The sequence below is a fragment of the Triturus cristatus genome, chromosome 2_1, assembly GCF_964204655.1.
Source record: "Triturus cristatus chromosome 2_1, aTriCri1.1, whole genome shotgun sequence".
In the NCBI taxonomy this organism is placed as follows: domain Eukaryota; kingdom Metazoa; phylum Chordata; class Amphibia; order Caudata; family Salamandridae; genus Triturus; species Triturus cristatus.
The window spans coordinates 86,972,411-86,997,089 of NC_140581.1; the positions used below are offsets into that span (position 1 = coordinate 86,972,411).

Below are 24,679 nucleotides of genomic sequence, written 5' to 3' on the forward strand. Positions count from 1 at the left end.
CGTCCCTGTTGCATTTGCCTCCATTTTATTTGCCAGCCCGCCCACATCGCTTTCCGCTCGCCCTCCCTTCGTGTTACTTCGCTCTTCTGCCGAATGGGCTCTGATAGTGGGCCCTGGAGTGCGACTAGCGCTGCGATGCCATGCCAGTGGAATATTACCCGCTATACAAAAGCCAAAGAAGAAACATGTGTTATGATAATCTTGGACACAACATGCACGCGGTTCTACGCTTTAAGACGCGTGCCATTTTAACCTGATTTGTTCTCTTTGTAGATGTTTCTTAAAATATACATTTCTTGTGAGATTCAATCGAGTAAACTCTATATTTTGCCTATTTTATGAAACTTCTTATTTCTTGCTTAGGGCAGAGTCAAATAGACACGAGTCATATTCCAACATCTTCAAGGATATGTAATAACCAAATTAAAATTATACATTTTCCCAGTAAAATTCAGCCCAAGTTCCTGCTTGGCAGGGGTGGTTTGTCCCTGCTTAAAATACACTTTCTGATTTTAGACCAAACAGGCAGGGCCACGTGGTATATTTGCCTAGTAAAAAAACTGCTAATAAAGACTTCAGCTAGACAGTATAGTGCCAGGTACTGCTCCATATAAAACTTAATAAACTCAATAAAACTTGTTTTTTTTCTTCTTCTGGGCTATGGGGCTCTGTTTGTTAGTTAGTTGCATATCATTTGTCCTTGTTTAGCGCCGGGACACTCTTCTGAGTAGCCGCACGCTCTCTAAATTTCCCTCATTCATTCATTCATAAAATTGCCCTCTCCGCCTGCCCACTGTTTGATTGCATTTTACACATCTGCATAAAGACTGCCTGGAGGAGTTGACAGTACTCTCTGCCACACACTCCGGGCTCACCACATACCGTGGGACCAGAATCAAAAACAGTAGCGGCTGCTACCGGAAGGGGGGGGGGGTGCGGCGCAGGGTGCGGGGGGGGGTTAATTAATGAAATAAATGACTTACATTAGAACGGTCGACCGCCCCCTCCCCTGTGTCCTCTTCCTTCTTCCTGTGCAGTCCGGCCAGCAGCAGGAAGCACCCGGCACACAGGCTCCCCTGAGCCTATCACAGCGCTGCAATGCAGCGTTGTAATTGGTCTGAGCAACATGGATCGGCGCTCAAACTCGTACAGGGAGCCTGTTCATGTTCCTCACCAGGCTGTGATGCAACATGCTAGGAACATGCAAAGTGCGCATTAACTGTTTGGTCGACCCAAGAGGGCCAGCCAAACAGTAAATGCGCACTTTGGGAGCGCAAACCACTCCTCCCCTGCTCTGGCCGGCCTCGCCCACAGCACCCTGCACACAGGCCGCTGACTGCATGCAATAGGAAAAATTAAACGACAAAAACGTCATTTTATATTTCCTTTATGTGCAGTGGGGCAACGCTCCTCTGCCTTAGGAGCAGCCATTGATCGAAAGGCCAGCAGAGCCACGCACACATTCTTGATCCTGGGCCCCTGCTGCAAAGAGCAACAGACATCAAGAAGTGATCCCAAGCTCCTAAACCATCTACACCTCTCTGAGGCCTGGCAGCTGCGGTCTACCCATAGACATGACCCCATGCTCCTAAGCCAATCCGCACCACTCCGAGGCCCTGTAGCCGAGGTCTACCCATAGACGTGACCCCATGCTCCTAAGCCATCTACACCTCTCCGAGGCCCTGCAGCTGCGGGCTACCCATAGACGTGACCCCATGTTCCTAAGCCATCTACACCTCTGCTGTGGTCACCCCATAGACGTGACCCCATGCTCCTAAGCCAATCCGCACCACTCCGAGGCCCTGTAGCTGAGGTCTACCCATAGACGTGACCCCATGCTCCTAAGCCATCTACACCTCTCCGAGGCCCTGCAGCTGCGGGCTACCCATAGACGTGACCTCATGCTCCTAAGCCTTCAGCACCTCTCTGAGGCCCGGCTGCTGTGGTCACCTCATAGACGTGACACCCATGTTCCTAAACCATCCACACTTCTCTGAGGCCCGGCTGCTGTGGTCGCCCCATGGACGTGACCCCAGGCTCCTAAGCCAGCCCCACCTCTCCGTGGCCAGGCTGCTGTGGTCACCACATAGACTTGACCCCATGCCCCTAAGCCATCAACACTTCTCTGAGGCCTGGCTGCTGGGGTCTACCCATAGATGTGACCCCATGCTCCTAAGCCATCTACACCTCTCTGAGGCCGAATACTGGGGTCACCCCATGGAAGTGACCCCCATGCTGCTAAGCCACCCACAACTCTCCGTGGCCCAGCTGCTGTGGGTACCCCATAGACATGACCCCAATGCTCCTAAGCCATCTACACCTCTCCAAGGCCCAGCTTCTGTAGATACCCTATAGACGTGAACCCATGCTCCTAAGCCATCAGCACCTCTCCATGGCCCGGCTGCTGTGGTCACCCCATTGACGTGACCCCATGCTGCTAAGCCATCTACACCTCTCTGAGGCTGGCTACCGGGGTCACCCCATAGAAGTGACCCCCATGCTCCTAAGCCAGCCACACCTCTCTGTGGCCAGGATTCTGTGGTCACCCCATAGACGTGACCCCCATGCTCCTAAGCCATCTACACCTCTCCGAGGCCCGGCTGATCTGCTCACCTCATACACGTGACTCCCCCATGCTCCTAAGCCATAAACACCTCTCTGAGCCCCCGCTGCTGTGGTCACCCCATAGACGTGACCCTTCCATGCTCCTAATTCATCTACACCTCTCTGAGGCTCGGCTGCTGTGGTCACCCCATAGACGTGACCCCATTCTCCTAAGCCATCTGCACCTCTCTGAGGCCCGGCTGCTGGGGTCACCTCATAGACGTGACCCCACGCTCCTAAGCCTTCTACACCTCTCTGAGGCCCGACTGCCGGGGTCACCACATAGACGTGACACCATGCTCCTAAGCCATCTACACCTCTCTGAGGGCCGGCTGCTGTGGTCGCCCCATGGACGTGACCCCAGGCTCCTAAGCCATCTGCACCTCTCTGAGGCCCGGCTGCTGGGGTCACCTCATAGACGTGACCCCACGCTCCTAAGCCTTCTACACCTCTCTGAGGCCCGACTGCCGGGGTCACCACATAGACGTGACACCATGCTCCTAAGCCATCTACACCTCTCGGAGGCCCGGCTGCTTTGGTCACCCCATAGAAGTGACCCTCCCCCATGCTCCTAAGCCATCTACACCTCTCCGAGGCCTGGCTGATGAGGTCACCCCATAGACGTGATCCCATGTTCCTAAGATAGGCACACCTCTCCAGGGCCCGGCTGCTGTGGTCACCCCACAGATGTGACCCCCCCCCCAAGCTCCTTAGCCATCTGCACCTCTGAGCCCTCGCTGTTGTGGTTGCCTCATAGACTTGACCCCTCCAAGCTGCTAAGCCATCAACACCTCTCCGAGGCCCAGCTGCTGGGGTCACCCCATAGACGTGACCCCATGCTCAAAAGCCATCTACACCTATCCGAGGCCCGGCTGCTGTGGTCACCCCATGGATGTAACCCCATGCTCCTAAGCCATCTACACGTCTCCCAGGCTGCTGGGGTCACCCCACAGAAGTGACCCTTCCCCCCCCATGCTCCTAAGCCATCTACACCTCTCTGAAGCCCGTCTGCTGTGGTCACCGCACAGAAGTGACCCCAGGCTCCTAAGCCATCTACACCTCTCTGAGGCCCGGCTGCTGTGGTCACCCCATAGACGTGACCCCCTGCTCCTAAGCCACCTACACCTCTCTGAGGCCCGGCTGCTGTGGTCACCCCATAGACGTGACTGCATGCTCCTAAGCCATCTACACCACTCTGAGGCCCGGCTGCTGGGTGCACCCCATAGACGTGACCCCACGCTCCTAAGCCATCTACACCTCTCCAAGGCCCGGCTGCTGTGGTCACCCCTTAGACATGACCCCCCGCTCCTAAGCCATCTACACCTCTCCGAGGCCCGTCTGCTGTGGTCACCGCACAGAAGTGACCCCAGGCTCCTAAGCCATCTACAACTCTCTGAGGCCCGGCTGCTGTGGTCACCCCAAAGACATGACCCCATGCTCCTAAGCCATCTACACCTCTCTGAGGCCCGGCTGCTGTGGTCACCTCATAGACGTGACCCCATGCTCCTAAGCCCTCTACACCTATTCGAGTCCCGGCTGCTGTGGACACCCCATAGAAGTGACCCCTATGGTCCTAAGCCATCAACACCTCTCTGAGGCCCTGCAGCTGCGGTCTACCCATAGACGTAACCCGATGCTCCTAAGCCATCTACACCTCTCTGAGGCCCGGCTGCTGTGGTCGCCCCATGGACGTGACCCCAGGCTCCTAAGCCATCTGCACCTCTCTGAGGCCCGGCTGCTGGGGCCACCCCATAGACGTGACCCATGCTCCTAAGCCATCTACACCTCTCCAAGGCCCGGCTGCTGTGGTCACCCCATAGAAATGACCCTCATGGTCCTAAGCCATCAGCACCTCTCTGAGGCCCGGCAGCTGCGGTCTACCCATAGACGTGACCCCATGCTACTAAGCCATCTGCACCTCTCTGAGGCCCGTCTGCTGTGGTCACCGCACTGAAGTGACCTCATTCTCCTAAGCCATCAACACCTCTCTGAGGCCCGGCTGCTGTGGTCACTGCACTGAAGTGACCTCATTCTCCTAAGCCATCAACACCTCTCTGAGGCCCGGCTGCTGTGGTCACCCCATAGAAGTGACCCCCATGGTCCTAAGCCATCAGCACCTCTCTGAGGCCCTGCAGCTGCGGTCTACCCATAGACGTGACCCCATGCTCCTAAGCCATCTGCACCTATCCGAGGCCTGGCTTCTGTGGACACCCCATAGAAATGATCCCCCATGGTCCTAAGCCATCAACACCTCTCTGAGGCCCGGCAGCTGCGGTCTACCTATAGACGTGACCCCATGCTACTAAGCCATCTGCACCTCTCCAAGGCCAGGCTGCTGTGGTCACCCCATAGACGTGACCCCATGCTCCTAAGCCATCTACACCTCTCCAAGGCCCGGCTGCTGTGGTCACCCCATAGACGTGACCCCATGCTCCTAAGCCATCTACACCTATCCGAGGCCTGGCTTCTGTGGACACCCCATAGAAATGACCCCCATGGTCCTAAGCCATCAACACCTCTCTGAGGCCCGGCAGCTGCGGTCTACCTATAGACGTGACCCCATGCTACTAAGCCATCTGCACCTCTCTGAGGCCCGTCTGCTGTGGTCACCGCACTGAAGTGATCTCATTCTCCTAAGCCATCAACACCTCTCTGAGGCCCGGCTGCTGTGGTCACCCCATAGACGTGACCCCATGCTCTTAAGCCATCAACACCTCTCTGAGGCCCAGCTGCTGTGGTCACCCCATAGATGTGACCCCATGCTCTTAAGCCATCTACAGCTATCCGAGTCCTGGCTTCTGTGGACACCCCATAGAAGTGACCCCCAAGGCCCTAAGCCATCAGCACCTCTCTGAGGCCCTGCAGCTGCGGTCTACCCATAGACATGACCCCGTGGTCCTAAGCCATCAACACCTCTCTGAGGCCCGTCTGCTGTGGTCACCGCACTGAAGTGACCTCATGCTCCTAAGCCATCAACAGCTCTCTGAGGCCCGGCAGCTGCGGTCTACCCATAGACGTGACGCCATGCTCCTAAGCCATCTACACCTATCTGAGGCCTGGCATCTGTGATCACCCCATAGACTCCAAGCTTAGCTCACGCACCATCTACCATCCCAGCTCTCTCCTCCCGTCCTAGTTCAAGAGCTGTCCACAGGTCAATGGTCTTCACCACTGACCCCCAAGCTCTTCACCCCCAGCAGCACAGAGGGCACTATGATGGAGAGCATAAGCAAGCTGGAGACCCTGGTCTTGACAAGAAGCACATCACGTAAGAAGCACCTGGACGCTCCAGCACAGCTAGGTCTGGCGCCATCTGTCCCCTTAGCTAAAATGCAGAGCTGGCCTGTTAAAATGCAGAGCCTCTTACAATTAGATTCTGCCTTAATTTGCAGATCCAAAACTTGAGTCCAGAATATAACAAAAAGATTTAATTTGTGGCACTGGGCATACTGAACCTCACTGTGCACGCACAGGACGTACTGGACCTCACTGTGCACGCACAGGACGTACTGGACCTCACTGTGCCAGCTGGGGCTTCTGGACCTCTATGTGCCAGTAGGACATTGTGGACCTCTCTGTGCCAGCTGTATGTACTGGATCTTTCTGTGCCAGCTGAAGTAGACCTTGCTACTGCCTATGAACCTCCTAGACCTCACTGTGCCAGCTGGACCTACTGAACCTCTCTGTGCCAGCTGGACACACGGGGCCTCACTGTGCCAGCTGGACACACTGGGCCTCACTGTGCCAGCTGGACCTACTGAGCCTCTCTGTGCCAGCTACACCCACTGGGCCTCACTGTGCCAGCTAGATCTACTGGGCCTCACTCTGCCAGCTGAAGCTACTGGGCCTCTCTGTGCCAGCTGGAGCTACTGGGCCTTTCTGTGCCATCTGGATCTACTGGGCCTCACTGTGCCTGCTGGACCTATAGGGCCTCACTGTGCCAGCTGGAGCTACTGGGCCTCCCTGTGACAGTTGGAGCTACTGGGCCTCACTGTGTCTGCTGGATCTACTGAGCCTCACTGTGCCAGCTGGAGCTACTGGGCCTCACTGTGCCAGCTGGAGCTACTGGTCCTCACTGTGCCAGCTGGACCTACTGGGCCTCACTGTGCCAGCTGGACCTACTGGGCCTCACTGTGCCAGCTGGAGCTACTGGATCTCACTGTGCCACTTGGAGCTAATACCCATCACTGTGCCAGCTAGTCTCACTTAAATCCCTTTGACAGTGGATCGAAGACTAGATCTCCCGATGCTGGATGGTCCCACCTTGCCAGTTTTTCAAGGCTAATCCACCCAACACACGTCCACACTCACAAGACACGTATTAAGACACAGCCTATGCCCGCTTTACATACAACCCTAGTGCTGCCTAGTGACCCCATGCTCCTAGGCCATCTACACCTCTCTGAGGCCCGGCTGCTGTGGTCACCCCATAGACGTGACCCCATGGTCCTAAGCCATCAACACCTCTCTGAGGCCCGGCAGCTGCGGTCTACTCATAGACGTGACCCCATGCTACTAAGCCATCTGCACCTCTCTGAGGCCTGCCTGCTATGGTCACCGCACTGAAGTGACCTCATTCTCCTAAGCCATCAACACCTCTCTGAGGCCCGGCTGCTGTGGTCACCCCATAGACGTGACCCCATGCTCTTAAGCCATCAACATCTCTCTGAGGCCCAGCTGCTGTGGTCACCCCATAGACATGACCCCATGCTCTTAAGCCATCTACACCTATCCGAGTCCTGGCTTCTGTGGACACCCCATAGAAGTGACCCCTATGGTCCTAAGCCATCAGCACCTCTCTGAGGCCCGGCAGCTGCGGTCTACCCATAGACGTGACGCCATGCTCCTAAGCCATCTGCACCTATCCGAGGCCTGGCTTCTGTGGACACCCCATAGAAATGACCCCTATGGTCCTAAGCCATCAGCACCTCTCTGAGGCCCGTCTGCTGTGGTCACCGCACTGAAGTGACCTCATGCTCCTAAGCCATCAGCACCTCTCTGAGGCCCGGCAGCTGCGGTCTACCCATAGACGTGACGCCATGCTCCTAAGCCATCTACACCTATCTGAGGCCTGGCATCTGTGATCACCCCATAGACTCCAAGCTTAGCTCACGCACCATCTACCATCCCAGCTCTCTCCTCCCGTCCTAGTTCAAGAGCTGTCCATAGGTCAATGGTCTTCACCACTGACCCCCAAGCTCTTCACCCCCAGCAGCACAGAGGGCACTATGATGGAGAGCATAAGCAAGCTGGAGACCCTGGTCTTGACAAGAAGCACATCACGTAAGAAGCACCTGGACGCTCCAGCACAGCTAGGTCTGGCGCCATCTGTCCCCTTAGCTAAAATGCAGAGCTGGCCTGTTAAAATGCAGAGCCTCTTACAATTAGATTCTGCCTTAATTTGCAGATCCAAAACTTGAGTCCAGAATATAACAAAAAAAATTAATTTGTGGCACAGGGCATACTGAACCTCACTGTGCACGCACAGGACGTACTGGACCTCACTGTGCATGCACAGGACATACTGGACCTCACTGTGCCAGCTGGGGCTACTGGACCTCTATGTGCCAGTAGGACATTGTGGACCTCTCTGTGCCAGCTGTATGTACTGGATCTTTCTGTACCAGCTGAAGTAGACCTTGCTACTGCCTATGAACCTCCTAGACCTCACTGTGCCAGCTGGACCTACTGAACCTCTCTGTGCCAGCTGGATCTACTGGGCCTCACTGTGCCTGCTGGACCTACAGGGCCTCACTGTGCCAGCTGGAGATACTGGGCCTCCCTGTGACAGTTGGAGCTACTGGGCCTCCCTGTGACAGTTGGAGCTACTGGGCCTCACTGTGCCAGATGGAGCTACTGGGCCTCACTGTGCCAGCTGGAGCTACTGGGCCTCACTGAGCCAGCTGGACCTACTGGGCCTCACTGTGCCAGCTGGAGTTTCTGGGCCTCACTGTGCCAGCTGGAGCTACTGAATCTCACTGTGCCACTTGGAGCTAATACCCATCACTGTACCAGCTAGTCTCACTTAAATCCCTTTGCCAGCGGATCTAAGACTAGCTCTCCCGATGTTGGATGGTCCCACCTTGCCAGTTTTTCAAGGCTAATCCACCCAACACACGTCCACGCTCACAAGACACGTATTAAGACACAGCCCATGCCCGCTTTACATACAACCCTAGTGCTGCCTCGGCCTTGCATGGGCGCTCTGCAATGTCCGCCCTCCTCGCCTTCCACAGAAGAGCTGACCACACCAGGGTGGACGTTGCTTCACAGTGTTTGCTAAATATTTGAACCTCTCCACAGGCTGGGGTGCATCCCTGGCACCGTTCGCACTGCAGATGTGTGCTGTGTAAATATGTGGCTTTCCTGTGTATAACAGAATCAGAGACATTTCGAAAGCTCATGTAGGGATATCCCGCCCTCAACTGTAAGTCAAAGTTTAACAGCCCCGATAAAGCTGGTGTGCGCCACTAAAAGGCCCTGTAGTCTATAGCTCCTGGCCCACCCTAGTGAATATAGCATCTTGGCCAGCACAAGTTAAACAACTGACATCCCGAGCGTGACACAAAACCGGAAGTAGGTGTGAGCCAAGGAAAGGTGTGGGCCAACTTTATGTCACTTGGTGACCCTCCTGTGAACTCTCGGCTCCCCGAGCTGGAGGGTTATAACGTTTAGAGGCAGAGAGACGGGTGAGGTCACCACAAGTATGGGTATGTGAAAAGGAGGCGGCGAGGTCACCAACAACTTCCGGTACGTGAGAGGGAGGGACAGCGCGATTTCAGCAAAAGCAAACAACAGATGTAAAAGAACTGTAACCTGTTATTGTATGCGCAGATTTTTACAGAATTCTTCAAGCACAAAATGTCCTCATTTAGATAGGCCTGGCCCACTCAAACAGCCAGGCAGTGCTGACCAACCGGATCTCCCACAATCTTGTTAACTTGTCCAGAAGTCATACCTGGGGCTTGGCAGCACCAGCAGTCGGTGCAGTCTGCCAGTCATCTCCACCAGCAGTCGGTGCGGTCTGCCAGTCATACCTGGGACACGGCAGCACCAACAGTCAGTACGGTCAGCCAATCATGCCTGGGACATGGTGTCATCAGCAGTCATTGCGGTCAGCAAATCATACCTGGGACATGGCGTCACCAGCAGTCATTGCGGTCAGCCAGTCATACCCGGGACATGGCGGCACCAGCAGTCAGTGCGTTCAGTAAATCATACCTGGGACACGGCGGCACCAGCAGTTAGTGCAGTCAGCAAATCGTACCTGGGACATGGTGTCATCAGCAGTCAGTGCGGTCAGCAAATCGTACCTGGGACATGGTGGCACCAGCAGTCAGTGTGGTCAGCCAGTCATACCTGGGACATGGCTCCATCAGCAGTCGGTGCGGTCAGCAACTCATACCTGGGAGACGGCGGCACCAGCAGTCGGTTCAGTCAGCAAAGCAGACCTGGGACACGGCGGCACCAGCAGTCACTGCAGTCAGCAAATCATACCTGGGACACGGCGGCACCAGCAGTCGGTTCAGTCAGCAAATCATACCTGGGACACGGCGGCACCAGCAGTCACTGCAGTCAGCAACTCATACCTGGGACACGGCGGCACCAGCAGTCGGTTCAGTCAGCAAAGCAAACCTGGGACATGGCGACACCAGCAGTCAGTGCGGTCAGCAAATCATACCTGGGACACGGCGGCACCAGCAGTCGGTTCAGTCAGCAAATCATACCAGGGACATGGCACCACCAGCAGTCGGTTCGGTCAGCAAATCATACCTGGGACACGGCGGCACCAGCAGTCGGTTCGGTCAGCAAATCATACCTGGGACACAGCGGCACCAGCAGTCACTGCAGTCAGCAAACCATACCTGGAACATGGCAGCACCAACAGTCGGTGCGGTCAGTCAGTCATACCTGGCACACGGCGGCACCAGCAGTTGGTGCGGTAAGCCAGTTATTCCTGGGACATGGCGGCACCAACAGTCAAAGCAGTCAGCAAATCATACATGGAACATGGCACCACCAGCAGTCAGTGCGGTCAGCAAATCATACCCAGAACATGGCGTCACCAGCAGTCAGTGCGGTCAGCAAATCATACATTGAACATGGCACCACCAGCAGTCAGTGCGGTCAGCAAATCATACCTGGGACATAAATGGCACAAGCAGTCAGTGTGGTCAGCCAGTCATACCTGGGACACGGCAGCACCAGCAGTCAGTACGGTCAGCCAATCATGCCTGGGTCATGGCAGCACCAGCAGTCGGTGCGGTCAGCAAATCATACCTGGGACACAGCGGCACCAGCAGTCAGTTTAGTCAGCAAATCATACCTGGGACATGGCGGCATCAGCAGTCAGTGCGGTCAGCAAATTATACCTGGGACATGGCATCACCAGCAGTCAGTGCAGTCAGCAAACCATACCTGGGTCACGGCAGCACTAGCAGTCAGTGTGGTCAGCCAATCATACCTGGGACACAGCAGCACCAGCAGTCAGTTCGGTCAGAAAATCATACCTGGGTCATGGCGGCATCAGCAGTCAGTGCCATTTTCATCTACAAGGCTGCCATATTCATCTACTAACCTGCCATATATATTCATCTACAAGCCTGCCATATATATTCATCTACAAGCCTGCCATATTCATCTACAAGCCTGCCATATTCATCTACAAGCATGCTATATATATGCATCTACAAGCCTGCCAGATTCATCTACAAGCCTGCCATATATATTCATCTACAAGCCTGCCATATATATTCACCTACAAGCCTGCCTTATTCATCTACAAGCCTGCCTTATTCATCTACAAGCCTGCCATATGTATTAATCTACAAGCCTGCCATATATATTCATCTACAAGCCTGCCATATATATTCATCTACAAGCCTGCCATATATATTCATCTACAAGCCTGCCAGATTCATCTACAAGCCTGCCATATTCATCTACAAGCCTGCCATATATATTCATCTACAAGCCTGCCATATATATTCATCTACAAGCCTGCCATATGCATTCATCTACAAGCCTGCCATATATATTCATCTACAAGCCTGCCATATATATTCATCTACAAGCCTGCCATATTCATCTACAAGCCTGCCATATTCATCTATAAGCCTGCCAGATTCATCTACAAGCCTGCCATATGCATCTACAAGCCTGCCATATGCATCTACAAGCCTGCCAGATTCATCTACAAGCCTGCCAGATTCATCTACAAGCCTGCCAGATTCATCTACAAGCCTGCCATATATATTCATCTACAAGCCTGCCCTATTCATCTACAAGCCTGCCATATTCATCTACAAGCCTACCTTCATCTACAAGCCTGCCAGATTCATCTACAAGCCTGCCATATGCATCTACAAGCCTGCCAGATTCATCTACAAGCCTGCCATATTCATCTACAAGCCTGCCATATGCATCTACAAGCCTGCCAGATTCATCTACAAGCCTGCCAGATTCATATACAAGCCTGCCATATATATTCATCTACAAGCCTGCCATATTCATCTACAAGCCTGCCATATTCATCTACAAGCCTGCCTTCATCTACAAGCCTGCCAGATTCATCTACAAGCCTGCCATATGCATCTACAAGCCTGCCATATGCATCTACAAGCCTGCCATATGCATCTACAAGCCTGCCATATATATTCATCTACAAGCCTGCCATATGCATCTACAAGCCTGCCATATATATTCATCTACAAGCCTGCCATATTCATCTACAAGCCTGCCATATTCATCTACAAGCCTGCCTTCATCTACAAGCCTGCCATATTCATCTACAAGCCTGCCATATGCATCTACAAGCCTGCCAGATTCATCTACAAGCCTGCCATATTCATCTACAAGCCTGCCAGATTCATCTTCAAGCCTGCCATATTAATCTACAAGCCTGCCATATATATTCATCTACAAGCCTGCCATAGTCATCTACAAGCCTGCCATATTCATCTTCAAGCCTGCCTTCATCTACTAGCCTGCCAGATTCATCTACAAGCCTGCCATATGCATCTACAAGCCTGCCAAATTCATCTACAAGCCTGCCATATTCATCTACAAGCCTGCCATATTCATCTACAAGCCTGCCATATTCATCTACAAGCCTGCCTTCATCTACAAGCCTGCCAGATTCATTACAAGCCTGCCATATTCATCTACAAGCCTGCCAGATTCATCTACAAGCCTGCCATATTCATCATAAGTCAGTTTGGCGAAGCTTACGATCTTTGTTGTTTCACGAGGGGCAGAAAAGACGTGTAAACACGGTTTTGTAACCAGGTCAAGGATTTCAATGACTTTCTCAATTCAACGGTCAGGAAATGCAGTTTAAAATATTTCTCAATTAGGTTTGCTTGAACCGAATAGAAAAAACCTGAGTATTTGCTTTGGACCTCCTGAGGCGGATGTGTTAAACTGTGGGCAGCATTTAATTTCAGGGAAGGAACCCCTCCCGCACAAACAGATTTTAAGCATCCCTGGAAAAGCTGTCCTTGCCAGGCAGGCGATAAGGTGCTCCCAATCAATCAATCAATCCGTGGATTTGTAGAGTGCTTCTTGTCACCCCTGACAGAATGTTTTATTGTAACGAATAAAAGATGCGCATCTTTTATAGCACCCAGTACACTGACAGCTGAAAGATGTGGAAGAAGAACCAAACATCTACAGAAAATAGGATCTTTGAAAGTGCTTTTTAAGCACCATGCCCCAGTATTAATGTGAGAGTGGTGCTCTATATATGCCGGATGAATACAACTCTGACGTAGTTACACCTTGGGGTAGCTATAATAATATCGTAGTTAGAAAGATCTTCTGACAAAAATATTGTGGCTTAAATGTCCTTCACAAAGTATGGCTCCCAGTGGCGGTGCGTCCATTGGGGCGCTGGGGCGTTGCCCCACAAAATGTGCATCTAATTCAGTAACTCACTGACGCTAATTCCTGGTGGTCACCAGGCCACGCCCAAGGCAACCAGGAAGCTGAAGGGAGTCGGGCCTCTGCAGCACTCAGTAGGCCGCATGTTCTGTTTTGGGCTGGTCATTTTTACGACCAGCCCGAACATGCGCACTAGGCTTCCCCTTAGGAGAGCGAGGGTTGCTTCATGCTGCAGCCCCCGGTCTCCTAATGGGCGGGGAGTGTGCCTGCTCAAGCCAATCCTGGCGCTGCTTCAGCAGTGCCAGGATTGGCTGAGAGACACCGCACGCTTTCACACTTCACCGCGCAGGAGGCTGGCTGGCATAATAGCCAGGCATTGGGTGCCACGCATGGGTGGCTCTTGCAGAACGTATGTGGCCAATCACTGTGGTTTATCAAGCCATGCAGAGACAGTGATTGGCCATTTTGTTCATGATGATGTCGTCGTCAGAGCAGACCACAGGCGCCCCCCACACATTACGACATCGGACACACACGAGTGCCTGCTGCAGCCTGCCTAAGTCTACTGCTCGTCGTGACTGGTCACTGGCGCTCGGGTCACCAGATTGATACTTGATAGACGTCGTCACGTAAGGTAAGTCACACACATAATGCATTTTATTTCCTGTGAAAAAATGGGATGGGTTTACTTCTAAGTTCTATGTATGCCCAAGTGCAAACCTGTTTTCAGTTTGGCTCTGAAATCCTAAGCTCCTCTGGGTTCCTAGCGTTGTACTGCAATAACTCACATTTCGTACATCGTCTTCTTGATCTGTGGTCCTGGGCCAGCTGGTGAAACCGCTGCACTGCTTATGACTCGTTTTCAAAATAGAACATTAAACCCACCTTCTAACGAGTCGAATCCCAAGACAATGTCTGCAGTTTCACGCTTTTGGTCCTGCACTTGGATAGCAGTTATTCCGTGATTGTGCAGCCCAGTGAGATGATGTCCAGGACTCCACGGTCACCGACTCGGATTTGAGCTGGTACTTCTCAACCTCGACCCTATCGCTGGGTAATCACTGGGTAATAATCAAACACCCCCTGGTCACTGTTACTGGTGCCATGGCCACAGCACAGGCACTGGGAAAAAGGTGTTGAGTAGGGTCACAGCACAAGCTCACAGCCCACAACCCAGACAATTGGGCTGTTTAGGGTCTCTTAAAAGCTGAACGAGGATGCTTAAGAGCTCTTCGGGGCATAAAGCGGTCTATAACAGCTAGAATATTAGGTACGAGTGTTATTGTGCATGTATTTAAGACCATATGTTCAGGACTGTTAACACCTTTTCAAGCAGTCCTCGGAATCATTCCAAACTTTATGCACTCTGTGTTTGGTGGTCTGACGCTTCTTTTAGCACTCATTGCGGAAATCCTATTTTTCTTTCTCCTGCTATGCTATGGCAAGCCTACCCACCAGTCTCACTCCCAACAATTTGGAGAAAGTGCTCCTAGAGAGGAGGTGTCGTGAGCGCATAGTACAACTACTGAGTTTACCTCGTCTACGAGAAGTGAACGCCACATGGTTTCTGTCATTCAGAACAATCTGGCAGGATTGCGTCTTACCAGTTGTGCATTGCCTGCTTTGCGATGAAGAATTCGTGCTAGACATATGTCTGACACTTCCATCAGTCATGCCTACGGATATCGATACTCTGCTGGACCCGATGACGGCCCATGCTCTGTGTTGTCCCCAGCGGCTACCAATCCTGATGACGGCATTCATTGAGATCTCACAGACGCGACATGCTACTGCTGAGGTACAAGACGGATCAACATGCGCACAGGTATCATCGAATACTGCTACTGACAATGTTCCACATCTATGTGCAGTTAATCTTCTAAATGAGGTATTTGACCAGTCACCAATATCGGTGGACGACTTCTTGTCTACAGGATTGGATGATTACATGTTCTCTCCGACACCTTCCACTAACTTTTGATTTGGCTCACATTGTACCAGACAATCACTGAATTTGGCCTTCATTTTTCTAAAAAAAAAAGACAAAGCTTGGAACCTTTAATTTTTTTGCTTTAACCTTTTTTTTTTTGGCTCATGGTCTCTGCTTATAGTAGAACTATTCATAGAGAATAGATTTCCTTGAACACTTCCAGGGACACGTTGTCATCTTATTTTTTTAACACCAATGTAATCATGACATGAAATGGTTTGTTTTTCTTTTCTGTACCATTGAACCATTTCATTGTATGTATATTTGTATATACTTGTACTCATTCATTTAGCGATCGATGTAATATGTTTTGCTTAGAATGTGACTTGCTTTAATTATGTACAGCTCTATTGCTTTTTGATGCATGGCCACTGTTTTTAGAAGACGGTTTTTATGCTTTTAGATATGTTTTTAGTGAATCAAGTGATACTGTATTTTTACATATTTATCATGTTTAGCATTTAGTAATGTTGTTCTATCGAAAGTGGAGTGGGTGTTGTGTGTCACTTTAGATACCCGTATATAGGTCTATTGAATCATATCCTTATATAGGTACAATTCGACTTGTCCTTATTTAGGCATAATATTCCAGTCCGTATTTAGGCATTGGCCATGCAGATCCAAATACCGGCATGGTCACCTACATCCGTCCATCCCACGTCACAACGAGTTCTTAGAAACCAGTCCCTTAAGCCGTTGGGATTTTCCCTACTGGGATTATTGATTTCTCCAAGAACTCATCTATTATGCATGAACTATTATTTCTCACGGGTTCATTCATGACGTCTTCCTCTGCCTGACTTTACGTCAATGCTAGCATTCCTAGACACCTTCCAGGTATAAATATACCTTCACTTGCCCTAGCAATTCACAGTACGGCACAGCTCGGCTATACAGTTCACCACGGCAAGTCCTGAAGGAGTTCGAGGCCCCGCTTGACGCACTGAGCAGAGGCTGTCTTCCCTGCAGCTTCCAGTGTTCCAACTCCCGTTGCGGGGTGTTAGAGTTCGCGATCTGGAAAGAGATTCCCACCTCTCTCATTCTAAGGTATGGAGCTGACTAGAACCTAAGGAAATTCTTAGCATCTCATATACAAAATACTAACTTAAGCTCAGACCAACTATAGCTTAAATCAGCACCTACTTCCTACCTCGCACTACATTCAAGTCAGGTACACTGGGGTAGAATTATTTAGAAGCACCAGGTGAGTATCCACTTTTAGCCTGTGTATTTATGTGTATGTATATAGATATAGGTCATAGCTAAAAGACAATGCTGTCGCAGTTTTATTTCTTCTTACTGCTGACGCTGTGCATATTATATCTTGCTTACTGTCTAATGATCGTGACAGCTCATACCTCTTACACGAGAACTAAGACTGTTCAATAAATCCTTTTTTATTGAAAATGCCCGTCTTCCTATTTTCTGTGTAACTCTGAAGAAACTAAGCATGCACGATTGACTGAGTGACACTGCTATCCATTGTTTCCACGTTTCTGAGACACGTTCCGATTCTGAAAGGAAACAAAGTTGTCATGTTTTTGCAGTTGTTAGAAACTAATCCCTTCTTGTTCATTCGTGAAGTTTCTAGTGACCTCTGAGTTAGCTGGCACACAAGTAATTAAGTTTAATATACTCGATAGGAGCATACTGACCTCAGTCCTATTCACAGAGCTATAGTGTATATTATTCCAATGCGCAGAGCCTATAAGGGAAAAGGTTAGGCACCATCCACATTACTAAACACACACAACACTACAAAGCCCCTCAGGCTGGGGTGTTGCCACACGGAAGCCTACAAGCACACACAAACCCCACATGCCTGCCACAAAGTAGTAATTAACATTGCGTCACTGGGGGCCTTGAAAGTTTGCATAGCGCCCAATACCCCTCTGGCTACAAGCACCAAGACTCACCAAGGCCTCCCACCAGTAATGGATGCTTCAAAGAGTGTGCAAATGTCCAAAGAGCATATCAGAGATACCACTTTGAGTAGGTTCAACACCAAAGCAATGTGTATCTTAGAACCTTTTAGATAAAGTTAGCTTATACATAACAAATTACGATTAATAAAGTAATTTATTCTGTTTAAATACCAACCATAAAGCATCTTGCTGTAACTTATCGAATCAACACAGAAAATCCGTAGACGTAATTGACATGAGTAGAGTTTAGATAAATTGTTCTTTAAAAATCCTGCTACTTTTAAAAGGGCAATTCTATCTATCTACAAAGCCCTCCACAACACCGGACCCCAATACCTCAATGAAAGAATCTCCTTCTACGCCCCCAAGAGAAACCTCCGCTCCCCGTCATCCACAGAGCCAGAACAGGAGGCAGATCCTCCTCCTACATCGCGGCCAAGACCTGAAACGAACTCCCCCTCAGCATCAGATGAAGCCCCACACTGCACACATCCAGGAAGAGCCTCAAGACCTGGAACGAACTCCCCCTCAGCATCAGATGAAGCCCCACACTGCAAGCATCCAGGAAGAGCCTCAAGACCTGGAACGAACTCCCCCTCAGCATCAGATGAAGCCCCACACTGCAAGCATCCAGGAAGAGCCTCAAGACCTGGAACGAACTCCCCCTCAGCATCAGATGAAGCCCCACACTGCAAGCATCCAGGAAGAGACTCAAGACCTGAAACAAACTCCCCCTCAGCATCAGATGAAGCCCCACACTGCGAGCATTCAGGAAGAGCCTCAAGACCTGGAACGAACTCCCCCTCAGCATCAGATGAAGCCCCACACTGCAACATTCAGGAAGAGCCTCAAGACCTGGAACGAACTACCCCTCAGCATCAGATGAAGCCCCACACTGCAAGCATTCAGGAAGAGCCTCAAGACCTGGAACGAACTCCCCCTCAGCATCAGATGAAGCCCCACACTGCAAGCATTCAGGAAGAGCCTCAAGACCTGGAACGAACTCCCCCTCAGCATCAGATGAAGCCCCACCCTGCAAGCATCCAGGAAGAGCCTCAAGACCTGAAACGAACTCCCCCTCAGCATCAGATGAAGCCCCACACTGCAACATTCAGGAAGAGCCTCAAGACCTGGAACGAACTCCCCCTCAGCATCAGATGAAGCCCCACACTGCAAGCATCCAGGAAGAGCCTCAAGACCTGGAACGAACTCCCCCTCAGCATCAGATGAAGCCCCACACTGCAAGCATCCAGGAAGAGCCTCAAGACCTGGAACGAACTCCCCCTCAGCATCAGATGAAGCCCCACACTGCAAGCATCCAGGAAGAGCCTCAAGACCTGGAACGAACTCCCCCTCAGCATCAGATGAAGCCCCACACTGCAAGCATCCAGGAAGAGCCTCAAGACCTGGAACGAACACCCCCTCAGCATCAGATGAAGCCCCACACTGCAAGCATCCAGGAAGAGCCTCAAGACCTGGAACGAACTCCCCCTCAGCATCAGATGAAGCCCCACACTGCAAGCATTCAGGAAGAGCCTCAAGACCTGGAACGAACTCCCCCTCAGCATCAGATGAAGCCCCACCCTGCAAGCATCCAGGAAGAGCCTCAAGACCTGAAACGAACTCCCCCTCAGCATCAGATGAAGCCCCACACTGCAACATTCAGGAAGAGCCTCAAGACCTGGAACGAACTCCCCCTCAGCATCAGATGAAGCCCCACACTGCAAGCATCCAGGAAGAGCCTCAAGACCTGGAACGAACTCCCCCTCAGCATCAGATGAAGCCCCACACTGCAAGCATCCAGGAAGAGCCTCAAGACCTGGAACGAACTCCCCCTCAGCATCAGATGAAGCCCCACACTGCAAGCATCCAGGAAGAGCCTCAAGACCTGGAACGAACTCCCCCTCAGCATCAGATGAAGCCCCACACTGCAAGCATCCAGGAAGAGCCTCAAGACCTGGAACGAACTCCCCCTCAGCATCAGATGAAGCCCCACACTGCAAGCATTCAGGAAGAGCCTCAAGACCTGGAACGAACTCCCCCTCAGCATCAGATGAAGCCCCACACTGCAAGCATTCAGGAAGAGCCTCAAGACCTGGAACGAACTCCCCCTCAGCATCAGATGAAGCCCCACACTGCAAGCATCCAGGAAGAGCCTCAAGACCTGGAACGAACTCCCCCTCAGCATCAGATGAAGCCCCACACTGCAAGCATCCAGGAAGAGCCTCAAGACCTGGAACGAACTCCCCCTCAGCATCAGATGAAGCCCCACACTGCAACATTCAGGAAGAGCCTCAAGACCTGGAACGAACTCCCCCTCAGCATCAGATGAAGCCCCACCCTGCAAGCATCCAGGAAGAGCCTCAAGACCTGAAACAAACTCCCCCTCAGCATCAGATGAAGCCCCACACTGCAAGCATTCAGGAAGAGCCTCAAGACCTGGAACGAACTCCCCCTCAGCATCAGATGAAGCCCCACACTGCAAGCATTCAGGAAGAGCCTCAAGACCTGGAACGAACTCCCCCTCAGCATCAGATGAAGCCCCACACTGCAAGCATTCAGGAAGAGCCTCAAGACCTGGAACGAACTCCCCCTCAGCATCAGATGAAGCCCCACACTGCAAGCATTCAGGAAGAGCCTCAAGACCTGGAACAAACTCCCCCTCAGCATCAGATGAAGCCCCACACTGCAAGCATCCAGGAAGAGCCTCAAGACCTGAAACGAACTCCCCCTCAGCATCAGATGAAGCCCCACACTGCAAGCATTCAGGAAGAGCCTCAAGACCTGAAACGAACTCCCCCTCAGCATCAGATGAAGCCCCACCCTGCAAGCATCCAGGAAGAGCCTCAAGACCTGAAACAAACTCCCCCTCAGCATCAGATGAAGCCCCACACTGCAACATTCAGGAAGAGCCTCAAGACCTGGAACGAACTCCCCCTCAGCATCAGATGAAGCCTCACCCTGCAAGCATCCAGGAAGAGCCTCAAGACCTGAAACAAACTCCCCCTCAGCATCAGATGAAGCCCCACACTGCAACATTCAGGAAGAGCCTCAAGACCTGGAACGAACTCCCCCTCAGCATCAGATGAAGCCCCACCCTGCAAGCATCCAGGAAGAGCCTCAAGACCTGGAACGAACTCCCCCTCAGCATCAGATGAAGCCCCACACTGCGACATTCAGGAAGAGCCTCAAGACCTGAAACAAACTCCCCCTCAGCATCAGATGAAGCCCCACCCTGCAAGCATCCAGGAAGAGCCTCAAGACCTGAAACAAACTCCCCCTCAGCATCAGATGAAGCCCCACCCTGCAAGCATCCAGGAAGAGCCTCAAAACCTGAAACAAACTCCCCCTCAGCATCAGATGAAGCCCCACACTGCAACATTCAGGAAGAGCCTCAAGACCTGGAACGAACTCCCCCTCAGCATCAGATGAAGCCCCACACTGCAAGCATCCAGGAAGAGCCTCAAGACCTGGAACGAACTCCCCCTCAGCATCAGATGAAGCCCCACACTGCAAGCATTCAGGAAGAGCCTCAAGACCTGGAACGAACTCCCCCTCAGCATCAGATGAAGCCCCACACTGCAAGCATTCAGGAAGAGCCTCAAGACCTGGAACGAACTCCCCCTCAGCATCAGATGAAGCCCCACACTGCAACATTCAGGAAGAGCCTCAAGACCTGGAACGAACTCCCCCTCAGCATCAGATGAAGCCCCACACTGCAAGCATTCAGGAAGAGCCTCAAGACCTGAAACAAACTCCCCCTCAGCATCAGATGAAGCCCCACACTGCAACATTCAGGAAGAGCCTCAAGACCTGGAACGAACTCCCCCTCAGCATCAGATGAAGCCCCACACTGCAAGCATTCAGGAAGAGCCTCAAGACCTGGCTTCTCGGATGAATGACTGGAGCGGCCCAACATCCCCCAGCGCCTTGAGTAGTGTGCTCTATAATTCCCTGATTGATTGATCTTCAATTTATTGGCAGTATGCAAGAAAATCCTCAGCAGTAGTTAATCCAAGCCAACCAGTGCGAGTATGACACCATCAGCTGGCACAATAAAAAACACTATTATATATTTAACAGCTTCCTGTGGAGTACCAACAAGTCCACAATATCTTTGATCAGGTTCGATATTGTACAACGCGCCCGCTAAATCCATTAGCGCCCACTGATTCAAACAAAACACATCTAACCACGTATTTCATAGATCATATGCAGGATGTTGGAAATGTCAAACCATTCACATTCAATGGGTAACAGTTATAGGAACATTTAACTCTCAAATGATGAATATCTTCCTGACATGACCACTCCCTCAGGGCTGTTTTAGTAGTGGGTGTCAATGAAGAGGGTGGTAGGAAGTGGTTTGAAGCTACCTTCATCATAACCCGAGCAGAGCTAACTCAGTTACTATCTTCACCCCAGGATTGGTAATGTGGTGATTCCTGCGTAACCTTCCAGCATTCATGGAGACGCAAGGGCAGTGCTCCAGACCCCATCATGCGACCTGGGTAGGAAAGACTGAGTCTGAATTAACCTGGAGGCTTGGAGGACTACATCTGCTTCACTTATTTGGACCCCACTACTGTGAAGGAAGAGATAGAATCCAGCTCATTTTAAGATCATTTTCACATTGTATTTCTTCTGGTTTTAAGGTGGTGATGGGTCCTAGTGGAACTGATGGCTTTGTATTAATTCCAGCTACACAAGCCTGATGAATGTTTGCAAGATTTACCTAAAAGATTTGAGTAACACAGATTACAGGAATGACAACTTTCCATTTAAAAGCAGAGAGTCTGAGGCATAGAGATATATAGATATGACATGCAGATATATCATTTCTGTATGCAAATATATAGGATTCAGTATCTCAATAAAGTATTAAAGATATTTTACTTGTCTTTTGGTAACCACTATGACTCATAGGCATTAAGTGCAATGTCCAGTTCTCTGTTTCCTCTCTTATCCCATAACTCGTTTCTCAGTTTATCGCCCCCGTTGTACCAGGACTACACACTTTGTGCCTTCTGACACTTCAAAGAGACTTTGCATCTATTGTTTTGACTTTGACAAAAGAATGATAGGGATGTTCAAATGGCTCCAGGCTTTGCAGAGGAAATAGCCAATTTATTGTCTGCGATATGGATTAAACTGAGTTGAATTGAATGCGAATTCAGGCATTCAATCCATTCTTGGAGAGAAATCATCAATGCTTTAAAAAATAGAAACTGCGGGAAGGGCTCAACATGAATAATATTCTATAATGTGTTTGTTACATTGCATTATGAAGTTAAATACATGTGGGAAATAAATTCATAAATCAAACAAACAATACATCACAGGTGGAGCTTTGTAATCTGATTCAATATATGTGTCAATTTGTTTCAACAGGGCATGGGCAAGAATTCAGTTGCGCCTTTATATGAAAATCAACATTAAAAGGGCAAATAGTACAAATAAAGCATAGAATAGCATTACCTACAGGGTGCTCCATAAATGCCCATAGAGGATCCATTTTCCCCCTAATGGTCCATTTTTGTGCTTCACTCTAATTCTCCAGCTCTCTGGGATTACAGGGCTAAGCCTACATTTTTTATACAGACTAGAAAACTATCTTCACAGGCACAAGCTTCATAGACTGGACAATAGACAAACCATGAGCAATCCCAACCAAAAATAGCACATTTATTCAATACACGTAACGTAGCAAATATCTTTAGCAGAATCAAACTCATTTTACTTTCACATTAATAGGATACTTAACAAATCTGTACAAACCATACTCGAATAACACAAACGGCTGAGGGACATTCTAGAAATTAACAAAGGGGTGCCCAGATTTAACAAGCATTGGCATATCCAATAGGTCTCGCATTGGGACCTTATAAGTGTTTAGCTAGAGACATTGACTTTGCCTATGTGTTTATTCTGTGCTGTATACAAGTTACCATATATATGATCAAGAAAGCATTATGAACAACTGACCATCCATATTTAAAAAGTATTCACAATAAATAATGAGGGGTTTGTTTTGGCCTTTTAATGCGCGCAACTTTTATATGCCTGTCTGAATGGTTGCTTGTTATTGTTTTTTTGGTTATGGGGGGGGCATAAATAACAGGAGGGTGACGGTTGTGAAATCGTTGGGAACGGCTGAGAAACAGGAGAGGGTGACCGAGGCCGGGGAGAAACATAACAAACATATAATATATAATCAAGCGCGCACGGCCATGCGTATTGTACTTGGCGGGAATGACAATATGAGCCTACGCCGTGGCAGGAGGCGAGACAGGGTGAGCAATGGAGTGTGTGCATGGAGCTTTACGCAGACATGTGTACGTATGAAGCAGCTACAGGTTTAAATTGAAGCAGGGCTGACTGCAAATGTTATATTTGCTAGAAAGATAACACGTCAATGTAGCATTGTAGCATTTTGGAGTAGGGCCATTGAAGAAAGAAACAGTGAAAAAATTGACAAAGTTGGATAGGAAGAAACGGGAGTGCAAAATGGAGAAAGTTGTGTAAGAGGAACCTAGTTCTTTAGCTTCCCGATCGCAAGCTATGCTCGTTACGCCATATCCTTGCGCTCTAGGAATATTGCCTATAGTCATGTTGTGTGCCTATGCTCTATTATTATACAGTTCTGTTGCAGAGAGGGCTTCTGTGCCCCTAATGTTGCATGCAGTGCACCACAGTGATGCAGTGCATCAGGTGTTCGTCTGGAAGGAGGGAGTCTGCGGGAGGCTAAACACTGTACGCAAGATGCCGCCTATAAATTATAAGACACCCCATAATTTGGCAGAACTGTCCCGATCTCTGACAAAAGAAATGCGAAAAAGTCAAGTTTCACTGTAAATCAGTACCATTTAGCAGTTTGTCGTTTTGTAAAGTTAATAAAAAGCTGAGACAGAGCGATAAATCGAGTTTTGCGCACGATCACATTTTTGTGCAAAATGGAAAAAGTTGCATAGGGGAAAACAGGAGTGCAAAATGGACTATGTTGTATAGGAGGAGATGTTTGAGAAGACAGGACGAGGGTGACCTAGTCCGGGGATAAACATTACAAAAAATAGAAGCAAGCGCGCACGGGAGCGTGTATTGTACTTGGTTGTAAGAAGAATATGAGCGATCACCGTGACAGGAGGTAAGACAGGCTGATAAATAATATTTGCGCATGGAGCTTTCCGCAGAAATGTGTGCGTAAGCAGGAGCGACACGTTTAAAATAAAGCACAGTTGAATGAACAAAGTTTTATAGGAGGAAACAAAAGTGCAAAATA

At 50.3% G+C, this 24,679-nt stretch overlaps 1 protein-coding gene across 3 annotated transcripts in view; it reads right to left on the reverse strand.

Annotated features, from left to right (window-relative positions):
* Positions 1–24,679, reverse strand: part of LOC146863805 (phospholipid-transporting ATPase ID-like) — a 696,782-nt gene that overhangs the window by 418,353 nt on the left and 253,750 nt on the right. The window lies entirely within an intron of this gene.